The sequence below is a fragment of the Hemicordylus capensis genome, chromosome 2, assembly GCF_027244095.1.
Source record: "Hemicordylus capensis ecotype Gifberg chromosome 2, rHemCap1.1.pri, whole genome shotgun sequence".
NCBI classification, from domain to species: domain Eukaryota; kingdom Metazoa; phylum Chordata; class Lepidosauria; order Squamata; family Cordylidae; genus Hemicordylus; species Hemicordylus capensis.
This window is the reverse complement of record NC_069658.1, coordinates 8,964,053-8,989,807: the sequence shown is the minus strand read 5'-3', so window position 1 is coordinate 8,989,807 and position 25,755 is coordinate 8,964,053.

Genomic DNA, 25,755 nt, shown 5'->3' with positions numbered 1-25,755 from the left:
TTATTGAACCAACAAACTACCAAAGCATACAGTACGTTGCCAAAGCACAATTATATACAAAGTGGTTGTTTGTACATCATATATCTACAAAGATTTACACACAAGGATTTGGAAACCCACAAGGTTATGAAGTATATGCAGGTAGTACTGTAACTCGGGGGTGGTGGATTACAAGGCACATCAGGTAATTGGGGGGGTTACGTCCAACATCCATTTCCATAGTTTGTCCCATTGCTGTTTAGAAGAGATACTCTTGACTTTTTGCACATAACCATACAAACTTTTCCAGAAGAGATTTACGGTCTCATCTGCGTGAACCTCTTGGTCGTGTCTTCCCTCCTTATTCCTATGCAGGAGCATTGCATACATGACATACAGGTTTACTAATCTGATTACGAGAAGGGGAACGTTCCAATTCCCTAGTATGAGGGCACCCGTTCCGTCCCGTTTCCTTGAAGGTTTCTTTCTGGGACCTCAAAAAGAGGTTCTATCGATCAAACCCGAGGTTAGTTCTTCCCAAGTCTGTTTTTCCAAATCAGGCCACTCTAACAGCTTGCTTACTCCCTGCCACACTCTTTTGGCTACCACACACTCTTTTAAGAAATGTGAGTGGGTTTCCCTGAATGTTTTGCCTAGCTCACTAGCTTTCTGTTTGCAGGTGATTTTAGGACACTCTTGCTCGTCCTCTAGAAACCATGGCTTAGCCGCATTAAGTGGTAGTACTTGGTAATATAAGCGCCACCTTGTTTCCCATAAATGGAAAGGGACTTTTTTCTCCTTAAAGAGAGCGATAGGGTGATCGGGTTGCAACAAGCACTGTGAAGTGCAGTGTTTGTAGCGTTTACATTCTAAATCAGGTTTTAAGAAACCCACTTCTAGAATCTCTCCATAAATTGTTTTCCTTAGCTGCTTAACTGAGGAGGATCCTTTAAATAGATCCGGTTCAACCTTCCATTTTTTAAGTGTGAATAACAAATCTCTCAAGTAATCCAGGTGTTCTCTTTTTAATACTTGTGTGATATTACCATTGAAAGATCCTTTCCCCCACCATGCTATGCTCCATGCTGACTTGCGCCAATGCAGAGTGAAAAGCGAGACCCAGGTTTTTTGCAGGAGGTTGGACATATTATGGACATTCACGAAAATCCAGTTTCCAAAATTGTAGGACATGAATTCAGTTACAAAATAGGGTTGCAGGGCAGGTAGGGCTAGGCCTCCCCGCTCAACCTCCTTAAATGCTACCGCACGGGCCACGGGCCAAAGGGAAGGACGCTGTGTGCCATACTAGACGGAAGATCTGGCTTTCAACTCTCCGAAGGAGATCGAGCGGGGGAGGATAGACTAACGCCAGGTTATGCACCGGGGGTATCAGGTAAGTCCGGATGTCAACCGCTTTCTGGTACATGGCAAGGCTCCATTTTTTCCACATGGTGATTTTAAGCATTACTTTTTCTTCCCAATCTGTCCAATTCCCCCCCCCCCAGGCTTTTTCCTTAATCCCATATTCAATCCCCAAAATGTTTATTGTATCTACCCACTTCAGTTTGGACTCTGGGGCCCCTTCGCTTTTACATTCAGAGATGGGTAGGCATGGGAGTTCCTGGCATCCGGGGTCCATTTTAACAAATACACTTTTGTCAGCATTTAATTCTGAGCCCGAGATCTTGCCATATTCCCAGAAGAGGTCTAGTATTACAGAGATTTCATTTTCATTAGATAACAGTAATGTAACGTCATCGGCATGAGCTACAAATTTTACCCTAAACTCAGTATGCGGTTCTGAGTGGACAGGTGGTTCGGCTATCCCCTCACTCTCCCTCCTCCTCCCTCCCGGGAAGATCTCGAAGGGCAGAGGGATAGAGACCGAGAGTCCTTGCAGATGGGGTTCTCTCTGAATCCTGATCAGGATCGGATCCAGGGCCATAACATAAAGTAATGGGCTCAGTGGGCATCCTTGGCGGACACCCGTATGCAAAATGATCGAGTCGCCCCGCCATCCATTAATCTGTGGTGTCACCTTTGCATTCGTATAGAGCAGCTGTATCCAAGTAACGAATAGGGGTGGTATACCTTTAGCTTTCAACAATGTCCACAGATAATTGTGGTTCACTTTGTCAAAGGCCTTAACTTGATCCAATAAGAGGAGGTGACCTTTCCAACTTTCATTCTGTATAGAGTAAAAAGGTTCTCTCAGCAGACACAATGAGTCTGTCATCTTTCTTCCCGAGATAGCGCTTGTCTGCAAGCTGTGGACCAATTTAGGGGCCACTTTCGCCAGTCTATTATTTAGGATTTTGGCTTCTTCAAGATCGGGCTGAGAGAGATTCCTGCCTGCAACCTTGGAGAAGCCACTGCCAGTCTGTGAAGACAATACTGAGCTAGATAGACCAATGGTCTGACTCAGTATATGGCAGTTTCCTATGTTTCCTATGTTTTAAGTTCCCTCCCTGGCATCTCCAAAATAGGGCTGGGAGAGATTCCTGCCTCCAAGCTTAGAGAAGCCGCTCTGTGAAGACAATATTGAGCTAGATGGTCCAATGGTCTCAGTATAAGGCAGCTTCCTATGTTCTGGTGTTCCGAACTGTGGTTTCTATGTTATTATTAGAGGAAAATGGCTAGAGGAGACATTGATACCTGAAGCAGCAGGACATTCAAAGGAAAAAGAATTCCTTTGCAGGTGCAGATCATAAGAAATTTATTATACAACATGTTTCTGTCTTACTCAGATTTGTTTTGGTACAATTGCCTTCATCAGGAGCACAAAGGGAATTATTGATCATGGCATAAACTTACCCTTTCTGTGCTTTTACGTCGTATGCTTTGCAGAAGGCATCTTCTAGGAGAACTACAATGAGTGGGAGCTTCTGTGCAACTACCAAAAATTATTCTTTAACAATACATTTCATAGTGGCTTGGAGTTCTCCTCCTGCGCGCACATGCGCACACACACACACAACACACACACACACACACACACACACACACACACACTTCTTTCATACTACGATTGCCTGCCCTCGGCCCAGGGGATAGCAGGTGACTGAAACAGCGGCAGATGAATAAATTAAAATGGCATTCTCTCTTGCTAGACAGCAATGTTGGAAGGAAAGCATGACCTTATACCAGGCCTCCGCAACTGTGATGCCCCAAGCAAAATGCAGACTATCAGCAAGGTACGGGAGCCTACCAAGTCTTGATAAAAGCCTGTGGGGTTAATCGAGGGCACGTGTCTGTTCTTATCAGGATAGGGTGGAAAAAATGATTAATGATTTTGGCCCAGGAATGAGGGGAGAGAAACAAGACAGATAGCCACTTTGAGATTTCTTTGCATCGAATGGCGTATTAACTGGAACTGCAGAAACGGGTTAGGAAGCGGCAATGCAAGCTCACCCGGAGCATTTCCAGACAGGGCTTTAAACTCACTTCTCCTCCAGAATGGAAGGGGTATGTTCACAGATCGGACAGATTTACCCCCAAGTCCCTGTGAGCTATTGAGGAGTACTCCACACACGATTCGAGTTTTTCATTATGCATTGGAACGTAGCTCGATCTATGTCTGGGGTAAAAATAATCCGCTTTTTGCATCGGTTGGGGGGGGGGCAAATTTGAACTTGCAGTAAACCCACGGCAAAGCCTGCTGTCTGGAAATGCTCCTAGGAAGGCTGTCATGGAGGCTATTCACACGATTGTAGAAAATCAGGCTAGCCTCCGCTAGCCCGGTTTCCTACAATCGTGAGAACCACCATGCTTGGCTGCGAGGTAACCCACTCAACCCGCTCTTGGCTGCGGGGTAACCCGCTCAAGTAGCCCGCCCCTTAAACCGGGTTTGCGGAGCGAGCGCTCCACAAACCCGGTTTTGGGGATCGTGAGTAACCGCGGTGCGGGTCCGCACTGCAGCTACTCACGAGTAGACCCCCGGCGGGTGGCTGAAAAACAGACTCCCGGCTCGGGGTCTCCCCAGTATGCCCTGTGCGCTGGCGCAGGGCATACTGGATCTTCCAGGGGCCGCATGGCCCCTGAACTCCCCAGCCCCCGCCGTCTCGGTCACGGAGCTGTCAGTCATGTGGGCAGCCGATCCGGCCGCCCAGGGCTCCCGCCCTGCTCGCGTGCATAGCCCACTCTCCCCACTTCGCTTCCCAAACCGGTTCTTACTGATCGTGAGGCCCGGCTCCAGAGGCGTAACTAGGGAAAACGGCGCCCGGGGCAAGCACTGAAATGGCGCCCCCCCCACCGCGCCGCCCCCCCTTAGGTTTTTCCTCACAAGCGCCCGCCGCCACCGCCAAGCCAGGCCACTGACTGGCCGCCAGGCGCCAGCAAAGCAATGGGGGGGGCGCGCGCAGGCGGCGCGGAAGGGACCGCTCGTGTGGAAGGGGGCACCGACGCGCTCCCTTGACTGCTGCAGCACTGCTGCACTGAGCAGGAAACATTTGTATTAACAAAAAATTAAAAAAAAAATAAAATTGGTCATGGCGGCACCCCCCACGTGACCAGAAAAGATGGCGCCCGGGGCACGTGCCCCCCCTGCCCCCCCTATAGTTATGCCTCTGCCCGGCTCACAATTTTTGAGTTGTATATCCCTCTCTCAGGGATTTTTGTTTTTGAAGAAAGATCTAAAGACCCACCTTTTCAGAGGGACCTTTTAGATTCTATTTGCTGCTTCTATCTATCTATCTATCTATCTATCTATCTATCTATCTATCTATCTATCTATCGTATTTATATACCACCTGATATATGTATAGCAGGTTTTTAAACTTTTATACATCTGATTTTAACTGGGTCTCATTCTTAACCAGATTTTTATTAATTTATGTTGTTTAATCTGTTTTATTGATTTATTATTTTGTGAGCCACCCTGAGCAGTTTTGTATACCGCAGGGGTGGGATATAACTATTTAAATAAACAAACAAATTGATGCCCCACATTTCCTCCAAGGAAGTCAGGATCATTTACATGGTTTTCCTCCCCCCTGCTGCATTTTATTTATTTTATTATTTATATATATATTTATTTGATTTGTATACTGCCCTTCCAAAATGGCTCAGGGCGGTTTACAATTAAAACACACCACTAAAACAGTAAAGAGCTAAAACAAATTAAAAAACAATATAACAATTAACAATTTAAAAACATTTTAAAACAACAATTAAACAATTACAGTGATTAAAAACCCTGAAATCGGGTTTTGAATTTTAAAATAAACCATAAATTAAAAACCCCACAATTTAGGAAGCTGAGAAAGCTTGGGTGAAAAGATGGGTTTTCAGGTGTTTTTTGAAAATTGCCAGAGATGGGGAGGATTGTATCTCAGCAGGGAGCGCATTCCACAATCTCGGGGCAGCGACTGAGAAGGCCCGTCTCTGTGTAGCCACCAAACAAGTTGGCGGTAACTGGAGACGGACCTCCTCAGATGACCTCAATGGGCAGTGGGGCTCATAACGAAGAAGACGCTCTCTTAGGTACCCAGGGCATAAGCCATTTAGGGCTTTGCAACAAGCACTTTGTATTTTGTCTGGGAACCTATTGGCAGCCAGTGTAGCTCCATCAGTAAAGGAGTAACATGGTCTCTCCGAGATGACCCAGAGACCAACCTGGCTGCTGCATTCTGAACCAACTGAAGTTTCCGGACTATGTACAAAGGCAGCCCCATGTAGAGCACATTACAGAAGTCAAGTCTGGAGGTTACCAGCAGATGTACCACAATTTTGAGGTCATTGATCTCGAGAAATGGGCGCAGCTGGCGTATCAGCCAGAGCTGATAGAAAGCACCCCTGGCCACCGCCTCAACATGAGAAACCAAGGAGAGACGTTGATCCAGAAGTACTCCCAGACTGCGAACCTGTTCCTTTTGGGGAAGTGTGACCCCATCTAGAACAGGCAGGTCAAAATCATCTCTAGAGTTCTGACCCCGCACAATAAGTACCTCCGTCTTATCTGGATTCAGCTTCAGTTTATTCTCCCTCATCCAGCCCATTACTGCTTCCAGGCAGGCATTTAGGGAGGATATGCCAGCTCCTGGAGAAGTTGACACGGAGAAGTAGATCTGAGTGTCATCAGCATACTGGTAACACCCAGCTCCAAATCCCCTGATGATCTCTCCCAGCAGTTTCATGTAGATGTTCAAAAGCATTGGAGAAAGTACGGAGCCTTGAGGGACACCAAGCTGAAACTCAGATTTTGTAGAGCAACAGTCTCCAATCGACACCATCTGGAATCTATCTGAGAGGTAAGAGCGGAACGACTGTAAAACAGTGCCTCCCACCCCCAACCTCCTCAGACGTTCCAGAAGGATACTATGGTCAATAGTATCGAAAGCCACCGAGAGATCCAAAAGGACCAACAGAGTCACACTTCCTCTGTCAATTGCCAATTGGAGATCATCCATCAAGCTGGCCAAGGCAGTCTCCACCCCATAGCCCGCCCGAAAAACAGTTTGAAATGGGTCTAGATAATCAGTTTCCTCCAAGACCGCCTGGAGCTGAGAGGCCACCACCCTCTCAATTAACTTGCTCAGCCATGGGAGGTTGGAAACTGGCCTATAATTGCTCAACTCTGAGGGATCTAATGCAGGCTTCTTTAGAAGAGGTCTAATAATTGCCTCCTTAAGACAAGGAGGCATCCTGCCCTCTCTCAAAGAAGCATTTATGATATCCACCAGGCTGTTTACAACAACCTCCCTGCTAGACAGAACAAGCCATGTTGGACAAGGGTCAAGAGAACAAGTGTTAGGCCTTATTCACACAACAACCCTGTGTGGTAGGCTCACTGATATTGACTGATGCAAATGCACCAGGTGAGCCACATGGCTGAAGCAGGGTTTCAATCTGGGGCTCCTCCTAAACACTACACCCCACTTGTTGTGCATGCCTGCCCCACCCTGATAAACTCACCAAACTAGGATACTTGATATATTACAAGCACAGCACAGCAGTCACCCGATTGTCTGATGCAGAAATTGTAAGCATTTGGAGAGATATTTGTGCTTACGGATGAGAATAGGAGCCTATCCCATTTTTAACAAGACAGCAGTGGCCTGGGAAGCTTCATATTGTTTCCTTCGTTTGCAGAGATCTATCACGACGCAGAAAAGTTAAGATCTCAAATAAAAATTCCAATTACACATTTAATGACTTGGCATTTGTGGCAATGCTTACTAGCACTAATTCACCTGTTCTGTCTTTTAGCCCCGTGGGGTTAATCGAGTGCAAACAGCTATTCTTATCAGAATAAGGTATAGTAGGAGAAAAAATGATTAATTATTTTGTCCCAGAAAGAAGGAAAGAGAAGCGAGACAAATGGCAAGTTTGAGGCTGGTTTGCATTGACAAACGGCCTATTAACTAATAGTCTTTTTCTTTTTCTTTTTTTGCAAAGCCAGAACTATATCAATACTAACAAATGTCTTCACAGTCCACTAGCTGAAAAGCAGCTCCAGTTAGGAAATGTGGTGATGACACAAATCTATGGAATAGTTATGGAATTGTGCCCACTTAGAGAAGTGTATGATCCATGGTAGCCGTTAGGGTGGTTCAAACGACCATTAAAATCAGTAGGAGCTGGGCTACCCACATTTGCATGATTCACACAATCAATCTATGGAATACACTGCCATGGGATGTGGTGATAGCCACCAGTATGGATGACTTTAAAAGAGGCTTAGACAAATTCTAGGAGGGCAGGCCTGTCAATAGCTACTAGTCATGATGGCTATAGGCCACCTCCAGCCTCGGAGGCAAGATGCCTATAAATGCCAGTTGCAGGGGAGCAACAGCACGAGAGAGGGCATGCCCTCAGCCCTTGCCTGTGGGCTTCTCAGAGGCATCTGATGGGCCACTGTGGGAAACAGGATGCTGGACTAGATAGGCCTTGGATCTGATCAAGCAGGGCTGTTCTTAATGTGAGAACTGACACAAATCCTTCCAACCCAGGTTGCTCAAAGCAGGGCAACCCAGGTTTCCTACCCATCTTTTAACTGAGGGTAGAGGAGAGACTTTGTTCCTTAGTTCTCTGGTTGTGAGAACTCACAAGGCTTTTCTACCCAGTCGAACACCATCCTCCCTGCCCACCTGCCCCCGTATGACAACCATAGAGTTCTGTTGCCAGAGCAGCTGTCAGAAAGAGATATGCTCTCCCACAAAGCAAACCATATAGTCCTGAAGTTGGAGCAGCTTTGGCAAGGCTGCATCCACCTCCTGCTCCTTCATAGCCAATGGGAGGGTAGCCACTGACATCATGTAGTTTTTCCATTCTGCTGGCAGCGCAAAACATGCTGGGAAGGCAGAGGCGGATTTGGAGGCCTTTCCGGGGTGGAGTAGGGATTGCTGCTGGCAGTTTCAACAATGGATGCTGCAGCCTCATGCTGCTACTGCTTGTCACAGCTTGGTTTCAACCAGCCCTGTGACCTTCAAGTTTGAGTGCTGCCACCAAGTAGACTTTTGGCTTATTCTGGCTGAGTCTGCTACAACAGCCTTTCAGACCACTGTTACCCAAAAAACAAAACACCTTTGGTAGCGTGGTAAGGGCTTTAGACCAGAGTTTTCTCTAATTTTTCTCATCTGTGTGCAGAATGAGTTTTGTTCTGGGCAGAAGTATCAAGGCAGTGTGTGTGCACATGCATTCAGGGTGGGACCTTCCTGATTAAACCTGAGCGGGATCTAAAATTAACTAAGCGCACATTAAAAAAACATGTGAGCGTGCACACATGTGCATGTCTTAGAGGGGAAACAGCTTTAGACGTGGGGTGGAGAAAACAGAAGCTACAATTTTTCTTTAAAGATAAACAAGTAATTTTGCTTTGCAATTTGTTTTAAATCGATAGTTGCTTAAAAGGTTTAGTACAAAAAACCAACAAGCAAAAGAGCAGAAGGAATAAACAAAATGTGGTCAAAACGCGTCCAGCTGGCCTGACTCCTACTGTGCCCTAACGTAGAGTCATTTGCAATCACTTCAGCTTTTTAGCAATCCCGACTTTTCCCTTTTTCAGCCTCAGGTCCTGTTCTTCTTTACAGTTCTGAGGTTCAGCTCAGACTAGTTCTTTTTGCTGTTGAGTGTTTTCAGCTCTCCAGAGAGTGACCACTCTCTGCCAGTGATTTCTTCACTCTTTTTAGCCCCAGTTCTGATCCTCTCTCAGACTGTGCTAGCAATACTTCCGTTCTTCTTCTTGAACTCCTTTCCCAACAACTCGTGCTCCAACTGGTGGTACGTCTGAATCTGAACTCACACTGAACAAACACTCAACAAGCTTTTTCAACACTGAAGCTCTGCTGAATCAGCCTCCTATATATACACAAATGTCCCGCCTATATTTTTCAAAATGCCCAATCAGCATGAATCAATTTCCCTCCATTTTTCAAACCATGACCAATAAAAACAAACCTCCACTTCCCTCCCAAATCAAACCAGTGCATTTCATCACCCTCAAAACTGGAACTGCTGAACAGAAGCCACAAACGTTTGACCCCTGCACAGCTTTCATAATATACACTGAATAGCAATGCAATTTACAATATTAAGTCTTATTTACAAAAAGAAGTAGTTTAGGCCTTGTTCCTCCACAGCTACAGATGGGGTAGGGGCTCCCCTCCCCTTTTACCCCCCCCCCCCAAATTATTGCGTGAATGATTGCCCCCAAATCTGACAACCACAGAAGAAGAGTATTGAGAATTGCAGCAGAGGTATCCCATCAGCTATAATTCCTGCATCCAAAAAGGTTTAAGATGAAAGTTATTTTCCGTTTTCACTCATGCTCCAAAAAGCATGGAAATTGACTTCCATGCCATATAAAGACTTTGTACAGTCTTATATAGTATACTGCTTCAGAAATGAGGCTCCATGTAACCACACTTTGACTTGGTCTTTCAGCTGGACATTGGGCTGGGGAGCAGTGCATCCAGGCAGTAATTTATGGGTGCAGCTTCTCCAGTCACTTCCTTTAGATGCCTCTGATGAATTTCTGGATGAAGGTTCTCTGCAAGACACAGTGCTTTCCCAAAATGTCACTACCCAGCTATAGTCCTCAAATAACCTGCACTGGATTCGATCAGCATTTTTGGAAGCAATTAAAGAGGCATTAAATATTTAAAAAGGCACATTATGTGTGGTGCAAAAAGGTAGCCGACACTTAAAATTCTTCTTTATCGGATTTAATATTTAAACTGATGTATCTAGGCCATTTTTCAATGGAGCTTCACCAAATTTGGAGGGGTCGTGTCTCTAGTCACTTAGTAGATGTCTGCAAATGGTCAAGCAGATTTGACAGACACTTTGGATTTTATGACCTGTGTTATGCAGGTCTTGGACCGTAATAAAGATGATTGATTGATTGATTGATTGACCGACCAAGAGAGTGTACAGGGCTTATAGCAACAGAATGTTGAAATGTCTCCTCCTATTAACAATACTCATTTTAACTACACAATTGTGGCAGTATATTTTCTGATGAAAGCACCAAAAACCTACTAGGCACGGTGCAAAAAACCACAAATGAACAGGGCCCTAACAGTTCACTTAAAAGTCCCCAACCATGCTTAAGTCACCCCAGATTTCAGCACCCACTTCCCACAGGAGTCAGTCCAGCGGTAACGCCCCTTGTTTTGTCTCTTTATTTTATTACTGCTTACACTGATTTATTTTTATTATTTTATTTAACATACTTCTATACCGCCCAAAACTTACGTCTCTGGGCAGTTTATGAAATAAAAACAGAAAGTAAAACATTAGTTAAAACAAAAAGTTTAAAACATTACAACAATTTAAATATTTTAAAACAATATTTTAAAACAGCATTAAAACAATTTTAAAAAAATCACTTATAAGCTTAAGTGAACAGATGCATCTTAAAGACTTTTTAAAAGCTGTCAGAGATGGGGAGGCTCTTATTTCAGCAGGGAGCATATTCCAAAGCCTCGGGGCAGCAACAGAGAAGGCCCGTCCCTGAGTGGCCACCAGACGAGCCGGTGGCAAATGCAGATGGACCTCTCCTGATGATCTCAGTGGATGGTGGGATTATGACAAAGAAGGTGTTCTCTTAAATACCCAGGACCCAAGCTGTTTAGGGCTTTATAGGTTATAACCAAAACCTTGTATTTTGCCCAGAAACATATCGGCAACCAGTGTAGCTCCTTCAATATGGGAGTAATATGGTCTCTCCTAGATGACCCAGAGATCAAACTGGCTGCTGCATTCTGGACCAACTGTAGTTTCCAGACTACATACAAGGGCAGCCCCACATACAGCGCATTGCAGTAATCCAATCTGGAGGTTACCAGCAGATGTACCACTGTTTTGAGATAATTCATCTCAAGAAACGGACGCAGCTGGAGTATCAGCCAAAGTTGATAGAAGGCACTTCTGGCCACCACCCCAACCTGGGAGACCAGGGAGAGGCTCAGATCCAGAAGCACCCCAAGACTGCGTACGTGTTCCTTCTGGGGAAGTGTGACCTCATCCGGAACAGGAAGATCAAAATCATCTCTCGCATTCCGACCCCGCACAATGAGTACCTCCGTCTTATCTGGATTCAGTCTGTTTGTTATCCCTCATCCAGCCCATCACCGACTCCAGGTGATTGAGGTCATTGCCATGACCGCCCTGCCAGGGTAGGACAGAGCTAGCCCTGGTAAGGCTGACTGTGAGAACTGCTGGGATCACTCCCGACCCCACAGCTCCTCCCCTGAGTAGCTGTGATCCTAAACCTAGGCAGAAAGCAAGGTAGGAGGACATGCCCTTTGGGGACAGGCAGCCATCTTATTTATCTATTATTTTTCTGTGTAAACCACCCTGAGCCATTTTTGGAAGGGCGGTATAGAAATTGAATGAATGAATGAATGCACACACCTCTTACCTCGCTCTTTGGTCATCAGGGTGCTTGTGCTTCCAGCAGCTGCTCCCAGGCTGCCAGCAGCCATCTTGGCAATAGCCATCTTGGAGAAAGGAGCAGACCGGAAGCAGGGAGGTTTGTGGAATTACCTAGAGCAGTGTTTCTCAACCACCGGTCCCTGGACCGCTGCCGGTCCCCGAAGGGTTGAGTGCCGGTCCCTGACTGGGAGTCAAACCCCCCCACACACAACTGAAATCAAGGCACTCACTTCCTCAATTTTGCACATGGCATGGAAGAGGAAGAGTATCACGGAGGCATGGGACCCTTCTTGTGCCTTGCCTCCACGTGCTGCTGAGATCTTCCTACAGCTATCTTATTCCCTATCTTTACAGCTTCAAACTGTATGCGGTGCGGGGGCATGGAGGAAAAAGTATGGCAGTGGGCGCCACTTGAAGGGCTGCTGGTTCTTGCATGCTCATTGTTTGCAGCCAAAGGTTGGTTGACTGAAACCCAGCTGCCTGTTGTGGTCGAGGCGCCTTGAGAGGGAACGCTGTTTCCCTCTTGCATCAGTGGGGCTTGCTTGTATGTAGTTTTCATTGGCCCCATGTAGCTTTTGAATTTTTCTAATGGCCCAACATCCCCTCTCCATTGAGTAATCACAAGCACCTCCACTCCAGACATACTGGAGACAAATTTGTTCACCCAGGCTTTTAGATTCAGGGGTTCTCAACCTTGGGTACCCAGACGTTGGTGGACTTCTACTCCCATAATCCCCAGCCATAATGGCCAAATGCCATTGTTGTTGGGAGTTATGGGAGTTTAACTGAGAGACCCAAGGTTAAGAACCCCTAATATTCCATGTTTGCAAAAGATTCCAAATTTAATTATTTTAATGCTTATATTATTTTCATTCTAAACTGCCCAGAGATGCAAGTTTTGGGCAGTACAGAAGTCAGATAGATAGATAGATAGATAGATAGATAGATAGATAGATAGATAGACTTGAAACCCCTTTACTAACTGCTGGTCCTTGAAACTCTGCACGAAGAATTTAGCGGTCCTTGAAACTCTGCACGAAGAATTTAGCGGTCCTTGAAACTCTGCACGAAGAATTTAGCGGTCCTTGAAACTCTGCACGAAGAATTTAGCGGTCCTTGAAACTCTGCACGAAGAATTTAGCGGTCCTTGAAACTCTGCACGAAGAATTTAGCGGTCCTTGACTCCAAAAAGTTTGAGAAACACTGACCTAGAGGCCTGGCTTAGTTGCCCACTGCTCCCGTTCATCGCTGGGTGCAGTGTAGCACCACTGTACTGTGTGTACTGCAGAGCCCAGGAGAGGCCCAAATCTCCTGGGGGGAGGCAGGTAGGATCCTGCCTTCCCCCCAGCCTTCCCCACTCTAATTGTGTGGATGACCTTATTATTTGCTTGTATATCGAATTTATAAAGCACCCTTGGGAACAGCGTACAATCACATATAAAAATACAATTAAAGCAGCCATGAAATCCATATAACATCATTTCTCACCCAGTAGCTGTCCTTGGACTTGTTTTCAGCATGCCTTCCTCTCTATCAGCTCTCAGCTACAGTAAGTTCTGAAAGCCTTCCAGCCTTTCTGGCTGATGGGTGGAAGGTGCTGAATTGTCCTAAAACAAACCTTCCACCAACCAATTCACAGTATACCTCAGCCACAGAATGACCAAAAAACTCAGCTGGAGTTTGCTGGCTAAGTGCACCCCTCCCTTGCTGGAATGAGCCATGTGATGTCACTCCCTCTAGAGAGGGAGAGAAAGGGAAATAAATGCACCCTCGAGATCTTGGGCCATGCCCCTTTCAGTGATGCCACATGCAAGGGGAGTCACTAACACCCAGCAGATCCATTGGGGGGGGAGACTTGGGACCCATATTCCCACCCCTCCCACCCTGTCTCATCCCCTAAACTGTCCACCTCATCCTCTAGCAGGGAAGGTTCTGGATCATGATACACCTGGGTCATGATACACTCCCATTGGACATAGTGAGATTTACTGCCCAAAAAACATGGACAGAATTGCACTGCCCAATTTGTTTCATCTGATAATCCAATCAGTTACTCTGCTGCTAGCTCCCTGTTCAAGAAGGCACACACTGGATATAATTTGTGTGGGATCCCATACCACAACAAAGGCCATTCCTGAGACCTTCTCCAGGTAGGACCTTCTCTCCCCCAGCTGCCCCTGTGTGATGCTGGCACGTAAACCGGCACCACACAAGGGCAGCTGGGGGAGAGCGTTGCCAGCATGCGCTGATAGCTGAGGGGAGAGCTGCATTTAAGGAAATGGCGGTGGGTGGAGGAGGAGCAGGTATGGACCTGCTCTCCTCTGAGTTAAAGGGGCTGTGAAAGCCCTCCATTTTATAGGGACTGTGCTCCGATTCGGGTGCCAACTCGCATTTTAAGCACATCCCTATCTCCAGTTACCCCCTCCCAACTTCAAAAGGTGGATTGGAGAGAAGTCTTTTTCAGCGAGGATACCCAAATTATGGAAACTCTCTTCTAAGACGTCTATCCCTGTCACATTGATTGCTACGTTTTCCATGCTAGAAAAGTCTGTCCTGTTCCCTTTGGCATTTTACAGTATTGGCATGATTTGTTTGTGTTTTCCCTTTTGTGCGCTATTGCTTCAATTGGCTGTGGTTCTAGCATCTTCTTTTTAGCTGTTGTGCTTTATTAAGTGGTTTTATTGTTTTTCACTATTAATTGTGTTGTTATGCCAATACTATTAGTTTCCTTGTATGTGTGTTTGATACAGCGGGATAAAAAACTCTACAATAAGGAAATAGAATTTGAAATATTGTGTTTGAAAATGCAAATTTCAATCCTACCACGAGATGGGGCTAAAACATAAGAGTTGCTGCCTTTTAGGAAGGCTGGAGTCTGGAAAAGCTAGATATTTTATATCTATTCAGACTTCATACCAAATGGTGGAAGAAGAAAGCAGCAGAAGAAAAAATAAAACAAAACCCTAACTAAATCTCTTCTCTACCTTTTTTGACTTAAAAAGAAAAATGGGCATTTCAAAAATGTTCCTGATTAGATTGGAACAAAAAGATGATGCATCCCTTCGGGATGAATCACAAGGATACGAAGCTTTCTGTCACCCTGATATAGACCTGAAATGCTTAGCTTAAATTTATGCTCCCTTCTATGAGGCACAAGACTCTGTTTACTCATATGGGAGAATTGGGTGCTGTTCCAACCGTTCTTCAGCATGATCTGTTACTTTATCACCTTGATGGATCCGGAAAATGCAATAACTCTCCCTTCTAATAGACGGGGCTACAGTAGATTCTTTATCAGCTCTCTTTGGTTTTAATCTCCTATCTTTGGGATAAAGACTGGCTCCCCATCTCTCACTTTGACACACACACACATGCACGCACACACACAGTTGTAACTCCTTGCCACAGAAGAATCCATTTTTTGTTGGAGAGCATGGGGATTGATCCTCTGCAAATGCAAAATTCTAATCTCACCCGCAACTCCAACTGGAACCAGATCTGAATTTTCAGAGAGAAGACCTTGAACATGGATAGCAGCACCACCAGCTACAGCAACTATTTTTTTTATTCCTTTTAAAATCTCTGGAGAAACCTTTGGGTTGAAAAGGGGTAGATTTTATTCATGGACATCCGGACCAACGCTGTGTTAGTGCAACAGACAAAGAGGCACCTTTGCAAGAATGTCTGATAGCTGAGTGGATGCTCAAAGTTGCTTAAACGCTTGTGCTCTGGTCAGCTTGCAGAAGAATTGCACTTGTGGAGTATGGACAGCGGATAGCTTTGCACCATTCCCGGTGACATATATGGACTGAGGAAGAGATTTCACAGCAGGAGGCATGCCTGCAGGTTATGTAAGTGCACACCTTTGCACCAACACAACACTCGTCTGGAATGCACTCTTCAGATTTAGCAGAACTAGCTAGCACAATAGCCTTGCTCTATGGAGCAGCGGAGAAATGACTTGACTACCAAGCCAGAGGTTGCTGGTTCAAATCCCTGCTGATATGTTTCCCAAACAATGGGAAACACCTCTATCGGGCAGCAGCGATATAGGAAGTTGCTGAAAGACATCATCTCATACTGCATGGGAGATGGCAATGGTAAACCCCTCCTGTATTCTACCCAAGAAAACCACAGGGCTCTGTGGGTGCCAGGAGTCGACACCGACTCAACGGCACACTTTAACTTTAGTGCAGCGTTAGTCCATTTTTACTATGCTAGTGCAGTGTTTGTCCCTCATCTATCATCATCATCATCATCATCATCATCATCATCATCATCATCATCATATTTAATTGTCCGAGGCCAAGAGTTGTTTCACACCACAAGCCCCAGATCCAGGGTTAGGACAGGCATGTAGCTAGGGGAGGGTGGGCTCGTGTTCACCTCGCTCCCCAGCGGCCACTTGAACGCACCAGCCACGCCACATGCAGGGTGCGTGGCCAGCACCCAGAAGGGCCCCATGCAGCCCTCTGGAGCTTATTTCCCAGCTGGCTTCATTGAAGTAACTATGGAGTAAATGCAGTAACAACATTTCTAAAAGGGTATTGCAAACAGTTCTGCGCAAGACAAAACAGGGATAAAATGCAAAAAGAGAAGGGTTGCATTTTAATTGCAATTCCTTGGAGTCATGTTTCCTGGAGAACAGTAACCCGATCCACATGTTATGTTCAATACTTGTGCAATGAGTGTACAGGTATAGTATACATAGGTACAGAGCTGCACACCTGTACCGTCATATGTTATGTTGAAGACAAGTACAACAGTACACTTCCTACCTGTACAATGCATTTGAGGGGCCTTTATGCCCAATTTCGGAATGAAGACAAGTGCAATCATTCACACAAACACCCACACAAGTGTACAGACATCTGCACACTAGTGCAACATAATGTCTGAAAAGGTCATGTTTCTCAGGCTTCTTAGTGCCTGGGATACTGCTGCTGCAGCATTGGAGGGAGGGTGGGGCCTCCCAAGAGAGACCTTTCTGCTACTTCTCCTGTCCCTGTGTCAGGGCTGAGCATTCATGATGGAGTCAGGAGCTGTATACCAGGAGGGCAAGCGAAGAGTCATGGCCAAAGAACAAAATAAATTCTGTACACCATCACAGCACCAAAAGCAAGTCCAGAAGACTCACCCCAGCCTCGTCCATCACGTCATTCTCCTGTTCATTCGCCTCGTTCACCATGCTGCCCGCAGTTACAGTGGTGTTTCTCTGAAGAGACAAATGCCATAATCGTGATGGTGGGTGTTTCTGTGACCGGCAGCCTGGATCTCCCCTGGCTGCTGATCATGGAAGCAGCTGCCAGAACAGTTACAGCATTTGCCTCTTCAGACAAAGGCCGCCGTAATCATGAGTAGCATGGTGGAAGAGGTCAGTGACACACCGAGGCGGGACTTCCGGTCCCACTTTTGGCACTGTAATCGTGTACAGCGGTTTTTGTATACAAGTCTGAATCGGGCTTCTGATTTCCAGATTGGTGTTTTACAGTGATACACTCAAAGAGGTTTGCAGTTACAATTCTGTAGGGATGCCTGGCCAAGTTTGTTGGATACCATGCACTCCTTCATGTTTGCATTTCCACGGAACAAATCATGATGAAGTCCTTCTTACCAAAACGGACTAAAATCAGCTCCCGCAGAATTCTCAGATATTCTGTTTCAACGTATACAATAGGCAGTGTGCACATTCTTGGGTCTTTTGCAGAACAGCGGTCATGTCTGGAGCATCATATTTCCTCCCTTCCATTCCATTACATATATTCCAGGGGTTTCCAACCATGGGCCCCCAGATGTGGTTGGACTACAACTCTCAGCAACGAAGGCCTTTGTGCCTGGGGATGATGATGATGATTGCATTTTTATCCTGCTCTTCCTCCAAGGAGCCCAGAGCAGTGTACTACATGCTTACGTTTCTCTTCACAACAACCCTGTGAAGTAGGTTAGGCTGAGAGAAAAGTGACTGGCCCAGAGTCACCCAGCAAGTCTCATGGCTGAGTGGGGATTTGAACTCGGGTCTCCCCGGTCCTAGTCCAGCACTCTAACCACTACACAACACTAGCTTATGGGAATTGTAGTCCAACCACATTGGGGGCCCAACATTGAGAACCCCTAGTGTGCACTGACAGGCAGCAGCCCTAAAGGCTTTCAGAGTTTTTCCATTCCTACCTAAGATAGAATTGAACTTGGAACCTTCGGCACATGAGGCAAATGCTTGGCCACAGAGCTACGGCTTCTTCCCCAGTGACCCTCAATACCAGTTGTGTCAGGAGGGGGCAATAACGGGAGAAAGGGCCTTGTCTTCCTGCCTGCAGCTTCCTCAAAGGCACCTGTCTGGCAGCTACTGGAAAGAGGATACAGGACAAGACGAACTTGGGATCCAATACGGCAGGGATGTTCCTTGTGCTCTTGACGTGGCTTCTGCTGCCCCACCTCCCAAGATCCTGCTCCAGAGACGTTCTTCTGCTGAGGCTTTCCACAATTTATCCACTGCCTCGTTCCCCATATCCCCCTCCCCCCTCCTCTCCTTTTTTGTGTTTGCGCTAATGTTCTGAACATCTACGCCGCATAGCCGATGATTATTTGCAAGACAGAGCGACTGAACGCAGATTTGCAAGCTGTTCCCATTTGTTAAATGTCAGAAAAACACATGCGAGTCAGTGGCTTTAGCACTTAGCTGCCAGCTGGTTCTTCTGAAAGGAGGGGACGGATGACACTCTATCAAACAGCAGGCGCTCCGAGGAAGAAGGGACCTGTTCCGGAGCTGCAGTTGGGATGCTCTTTTAACCACATAAGCAAAACAAGAAGCCCAGCGCCATCTCCTTCCCATTGGAGGCCCAGACCTCTGCTTTTTGAATGGGGCTGCTGGGTGGCTTACCACCACCAGAACTGCTGATAACACGGAGGAGGGAATGCTTTCGTGTCTCGCATGTATGCAAGGTAGTCATTTGTGTTTTAAAACCAAGTAGCTGTCTTCTCAAACTTTCAGGGCTGGAGCTCTTACTAGGCAGATGTGTTCAAGAAACACAAGCTGTCCAACATCTGGCAGCTGCATCGCTGGCCTCCCTTGTCCCCTCCCCTCCCAACGCTGCTGGCTGTCGGCCACTCACCCACCACCCGCTGATCACCCATGATGCCTCTGTCCGCTGGCTCCCAGGCAGTGGGAGGCAGCTGGAAGCCAGTAGCCCTCTGCCCTCCACTCTTCCCTCCTCGTGCTCCTGTTGCCACCGCCACCAGCCATTGCCAGCTACCTCCTCCCACTACTCTACAAAATCATGCATGGTGTGGAGAAGGGGGACAGAGAGAAATTCTGCTCCCTCTCACGTAACACTAGAACCAGGGGTCATCCCATGAAATTGATGGCCAGGAAATGTCGGACCAGCAAATGGAGGTACTTTTTCACACAACGCATAATCGACTTGTGGAACTCTCTGCCACAAGATGTGGTGACAACCAACAACCTGGTTGGCTTTAAGGGTTTTTTGGATTACCTCATGGAAGAGAGGTCTATCAGTGGCTACTAGTCAGAGGGCTATAGGCCACCTCCAGCCTCCAAGGCAGGATGCCTCTGAGTACCAGTTACAGGGGAGCAACAGCAGGAGAGAGGGCATGCCCTCAGCTCCTGCTTGTAGGCTTCCAACGGCATCTGGTGGGCCACTGTGTGAAACAGGATGCTGGACTAGATGGGCTTCCTTGGGTCTGATCCAGCAGGGTTCTTCTTATGTTCTTATGTACTCACCCTGGCTCCCAAGCCCATTCTGTTTCCTTCAGGCTGGGAGCCCTCAGGGAATGAGGGCATGCATATGCCCTGATGAAGACCCAGGATGCATGTGCGCCCTCATTCCTGGGGGCATCCGAGTCTGATAGAAGCAGTACAGGCCTGAGAGCCAGAGGCACTCCTACCCCTGGACTTCCAGGCCAAAATCTAGGGCCTCCACTGCCCCCGGGGGCCCCCAAATGCTCTTTCGCCTGTACTGGGTGGTGTGGTTGCACAGCTGAGCATGATGATGCTTAATTTGCCATGGAGGGGGGGCTCCAAAGGCCTTTAGGTCCAGGCTCCAAAATTACCTAGCTGCACCTCAGCTGGGAGTCCTGGTGAGTGAGTGGGTGGCAGGCATGCAGGCGAGGTGGTGCTGGTGAGAGGGTGTGTGTGCGTGGCACCATGGGGGGTCACGCCACCTCAAGAGACAGAGGCCGCCCATGCTCAGCAGCGATATAGGGAGGTGCTGAAAGGCATCATCTAATACTGCACAGGAGGAGGAACAGGCAAACCACTCCTGTATTCTACCAAGAAAATCACATGGAATGTGATCGCTAGGAGTCAACACCGACTCGACGGCACCAATCCAATCCAATCCAAAAGCCACTTCAGGAACTTTTGTTGAGAAGCAGTATATAAATATTAGTTGTATATATATTCCTATGAGAATTTCAGTTTCTCCTTGGAAGAATCCTGACTTTCTCTTTCACATATCACTTTGGAGTCATTTCAGTTCCAGACCTATGCCCAGGTCCCAAGCCATGCTGGACTTTACAAGTAAAAAGCAGCACCTTCAGTTGATGCTGGGAATATCTAGGCAGCCAATAGACAGAGAATAGAAGTGGGGTGAGGCTTGTCAACCCTCCTCAGCATTTGACATCAGATCACGATTGAAAGCAAACCTGGAAACGTTAACGACATGATATTGTGAAACGCTTTGGGGGGAAAACATCTCAGGGAATAAATCCATTCAGAGTTATAACTCCATTTGGAGAGGAGAGCTGATCTTGTGGTAGCAAGCATGACTTTTCCCTTAGCTAAGCAGGGCCTGCCCTGGTTGCATATGAATGGGAGACTGCATGTGTGAGCACTATGAGATATTCCCCTCAGAGGATGGGGCCGCTCTGGGAAGAGCATTTAGGTTCCAAGTTCCTTCCCTGGCATCTCCAAGATAGGGCTGAAAGAGACTCCTGCAACCTTGGAGAAGCCGCTGCCAGTCTGTGAAGATAATACTGATCTAGATAGACCAATGGTCTGACTCAGTATATGGCAGCTTCTTATGTTCCTAGGTTCTTCCTAGAGTTACTGACTTCCCAACATGCAGCCTCAGCTAAGAGCCTGGCAGTCACCCTTTGCACTGGTTGAAGTTTCCGAATCCTTTTCAAGGGCAGCACGATGCAGAACACATTACAGTAGTATAATTTGGAGGCTGTCATGAGGAGGGTCTCTTTGGGGCCCCAAATGCAGGGTATACACATATCCACAGCATAGTTAGAGCTAGAGTCAAAGGGCAAGGGTTGTTGTTGTTTTTTGTAGAACATTGAAGGTCATATGATAGAGATATCATGGTCTGTAATGTGCAAACTCGGGGATTGATTAACTGTGAGGGTAGGCACATCCGTGAATAAGGTTGCTGGATGCTGCTTAATTCCTATGAAGTGTATGTGTGCAATCTAAAACACAAAAGCAGCGGGAAAGGCTGAAGAGCATGCTTTCCCCCTTGCTGCTGCCTCCCCCATTGCCCTGTCCTGCCCCACAGAAAAGAGTTAACAAAGTCTGGAAGCAGGGTGAGTTACAGCACCACAGACAGCTCCACAGAACACGTTGCTCCAATGCACTCAGAGCTCGACTGAGTTCTGAGCTCAGGCTGCCCCTCCTGGGTGTGGCTTCCCTAGTACACTTTGCGCTAGCTGAAGTGGGAAAGAGTGATGAGCTTTCCCACACATGCTTTCCCCCCTGAAACTGCCTCTCCCCTTGTCCTCTCTCCTGGAGAGGAGAGCTGGTCTTGTGGTAGCAAGCATGACTTGTCCCCATAGCTAAGCAGGGTCTGCCCTGGCTGCATATGAATGGGAGACATGATGTGTGAGCACTGCAAGAGATTCCCCTCAGGGGATGGAGCCGCTCTGGGAACAGCAGAAGGTCTCAAGTTCCCTCCCTGGCAGCATCTCCAAGAGAGGGCTGAGAGAGATTCCTGCCTGCAACCTTGGAGAGGCTGCTGCCAGTCTGTTAAGACAATACTGAGCTAGATAGACCAATGGTCTGACTCAGTATATGGCAGTTTCCTATGTCCCTATGTTCCTGTCTTGTCTCATAGACAGGAGCAGAAAGGGCTGCATCTCAGCATAGAGCATTTGCTTTGCATATAGAAGGTCCCAGGTTCAGTCCCCTGGCAGTATCGCCACGTAGGGCTTGGAGAATTGCTGCCAGTCAGAGTAGACAATACTGACCAATGGTCTGACTCGGTAGAAGGCAGCTTCCTATGTTCCCAAGGTCTGGAAGGTGACAAGGGAAGAGAAAAGAATTTGCAGCACCACAAACAGTTGCTGCAGTGCAGACAGAGCCAGAGCCTTAACCTTCATCTGGGGTGCTGATTTTTTTTTTTTTACACATGAGTAGGACTTCTGACTCATGAAGCAACTTTCCAGCTCTGTTTCAGCTTCAGGAAGGCAGGAGAGGGGGAAGAGTGTCAGGCAGCATCCCTCCCTCTTCTTCTCCTTGCCACTGGCTGGCTGGTGCTCGGTGACATTTCTCCCACTGAGCCTGTCAGTCAGGGTGAGGGACAAGTGGGCTGAACCTTGACCACTAGTCAGACAGGCAGGAGGAGGGAGGACTGGAGAGGACTCACCATGTCACTTGAAGCTGAGACAAGTCCTCCATTCGGGAGCCATGAGTCTGCCAGTGAGTTGGGGAGGTGGGAGAGAGAGAGAGAGAAGAACGAGCTGTCACCCAGCTGTCTCTCCCACTCCCAGGGCCAAAGGACATCTGTCCTAGCTTGTTCAATTATTGGTACGTCTCTCCATATTATAGAAACCCATTTGTCAATCCTTGAAATTTTTCAGATATTTCATTGGTGGGGAGGGGGAGGAAAGGCCGTGCCGTCGAGTCGGTGTCGACTCCTGGCAACCACAGAGCCATGTGATTTTCTCTGTAGAATACAGGAGGGGTTCACCATTGCCTTCTCCTGCGCAGTCTGAGATGATGCCTTTCAGCACCTTCCTATATCGCTGCTCCCCAATACAGGAGTTCCCTATATTCTGGGAAACACACAAGGTGGGATTTGAACCAACAGCCTCCTGTTCTCTAAGCAGGTTCCTTCCCCGCTGCGCCATTAGGTGGCACTGTAGGAGGAACCCTGAAATCCCCTGCAGATTTCAATTTCACAAAAGTTTGGTGCCAGCCCTAATAAAAACAGCGGACTTATGGGTATTCCTGCCTCCCAACTCTACTTTATCTTTTCTATGTATACTGACTCTCTGGTTCAAGAATTCTGCTGCATTGCAGTCCTTCTGAACTATGAGCTAATATGGTCTTATGCAGGGGTTCCCAACCTGGGTTCCTCCAGATGTTGCTGAACTACAACTCCCAGCACCCCCAGCCACAAGTTATGGGAGTTGTGGGAATTGTAGTTCAGCAACATCTGGAGGAACCCAGGTTGGGAACCATGGGTCTAGTGGTTAGAGTGCTTAATGGAGTAGGGGAACCCAAAGTTAGGAATGTTTGAGAAGTTGGCTTGCGAGTTCGCAGTTTCCTCCGCTCAGCCACCGAGCTCTATGGATGACTGTAGACCAGTCACTACCTTGCAGGGCTGCTGGGAGGAGACAATCATCTCTAGCAACCTCACCTCCTTAGAGGAAGTGTGAGGTGGATAATAGAAACTGTGTGTAACAAAGAATAATGGTGGGTGACTGTTACTTGCAGGAGAGTTGCTGCCCTAATAGGACCAGGGAGACCTGAGTTCAAATCCCCACTTAGTCATGAAACTCACTGGGTGACTCTGAGCCAGTCACTTATCTCTCAGCCTAACCTACCTCACAGGGTTGCTGTGAGGATAAACATAACCATGTACACCGTTCTGGGCTCCTTGGAGGAAGAGCGGGACATAAATGTAAAATAATAATAATAATAATAATAACAACAACAACAGGAATGCTGCAAGTCCATCAAACCATAGAGGAGGAGAAAAGAGGCCTTGAAGAATATATAAAGGACAGTGAAGAAAATGCACTTAAAATGGTCAATAACGAGAAACTATTCAACACCAATGAAACAAAGCAGGCCTACAAGAAAGAACAAGTCAAGAACCGAGCAGAAAAATGGAAAAATAAGCCACTGCGTGGTCAATATTTGCACAATATAAGTGGAAAATCAAACATCACCAAGACCTGGCAATAGCTTAAGAGTGGCAACCTGAAGAAAGTAACAGAGGATTTAATACTGGCTGCACAAGAACAGGCACTAAGAACAAATGCAATAAGAGCAAAAGTCGAAAAATCCACAACAAACAGCAAGTGCCGCCTTTGTCAAGAAGCAGATGAAACCGTGGACCACCTAATCTGCTGTTGTCAAAAGATCGCACAGACTGACTAAAAACAAAGGCATGACAAGGTAGCAGGGATGATACACTGGAACATCTGCAAAAAATACAAGCTACCTGTAGCCAAGAATTGGTGGGACCACCAAATTGAAAAAGTTGAAGAAAATGAAGATGTAAAAATATTATGGGATTTCCAACTACAAACAGACAAACATCTGCCACACAATACACCAGATATAACTGTAGTCGAGAAGAAAGAAAAACAAGTTAAAATAATCAACATAGCAATACCAGGGGATAGCATAATAGAAGAAGAAAAAATAGAAAAAATCACCAAATACAAAGATGTACAAATTGAAATTGAAAGGCTGTGGCAGAAAAAGACCAAAATAATCCCAGTGGTAATTGGCGCCCTGGGTGCAATTCCAAAACACCTTGAAGAGCACCTCAACACCTTCGGGGCCACCGAAATCACCATCAGCCAACTACAAAAAGCAACTTTACTGGGAACAGCCTATATTCTGCAACGATATCTATAACAACTGACAATAAAATTCAGCCATCCCAGGTCCTTGGGAAGGACTCGATGTCTGGATAAAACAAACCAGTCAATAACACCTGTCTGACTGTGTAAACAACAATAAGAAGAATTAAAATTAAAATTAAAAATACATGCAATGTATTACAATCTTGGGGTGATGGTGAGAGGTTCTGCCCACCACTCATTCTCCTCAGAAGCAAAATTGCAGGCCTTGTGAGGCAGCAGCAGGGACATTAGCTTTCCTAATATTACTCATCTGACAAAAAGCTCTGTCTTTTTGGCTCCATTCCAGGGAGACGAAGCTTTGGCTGATAATGAGACCTCTCCCCCTGTCCCTCATTGTCCGGCAGTGATATTAACAGCTACGAAACACCTCTGCAGCTCGGATTTAAAACTAACCTTCTGTTTTTGTCCAACTTTCATGCTTGAAGGGGAATTTGTAAATTGTCAAGTTGACTTAATTTTTCCTCTGGACTCACACCTATTTGCCGTAATAAGAATTTCCCCCTTGAGTTTCACTCATCTTGCAGAACGTGGCAGGAGAAAAGGGATTAGGCCTGCGTTTGTCTTTTTTTTTTTAAGCTGATATTCTTCCAGCAACTCAGCTATCAGTTCTGGCTGCCAAAACAGCATTTTAATACTTTGCCTTGAGGGTCAAGCGCTTTATTTTAAGTTAACTTTCTGCTTTCACCCCCATCCTATTTACTTCAAAAGCTCTATTCTTCATGGCACCGGTTGTTTTTCAGGTAAAAACAGACACAAATCTCAATTAAGCTTTATTTCCAGCTCAGAAGGATTCTGCATTTGGGTAGGCCTAATCCTGCAGATCAGCCCATAATTGGTACAGATCACCACTCAGCCCTGTCCTCAGAGCCCATTCCATAGATTTATTTATTATTTATTTAATTTATATACCGTCCTTCCAAAAATGGCTCAGGGTGGTTTGCCTGGAATGCAATGGCCAGGACCTCTTGCCAGGACCAATGCAGTCTTACTCTTTCTGGTCTACCATTGTCTCCACTTCTCTAGTCAGCACTTTGGTGCCAAACTCATTCACTTCCCACT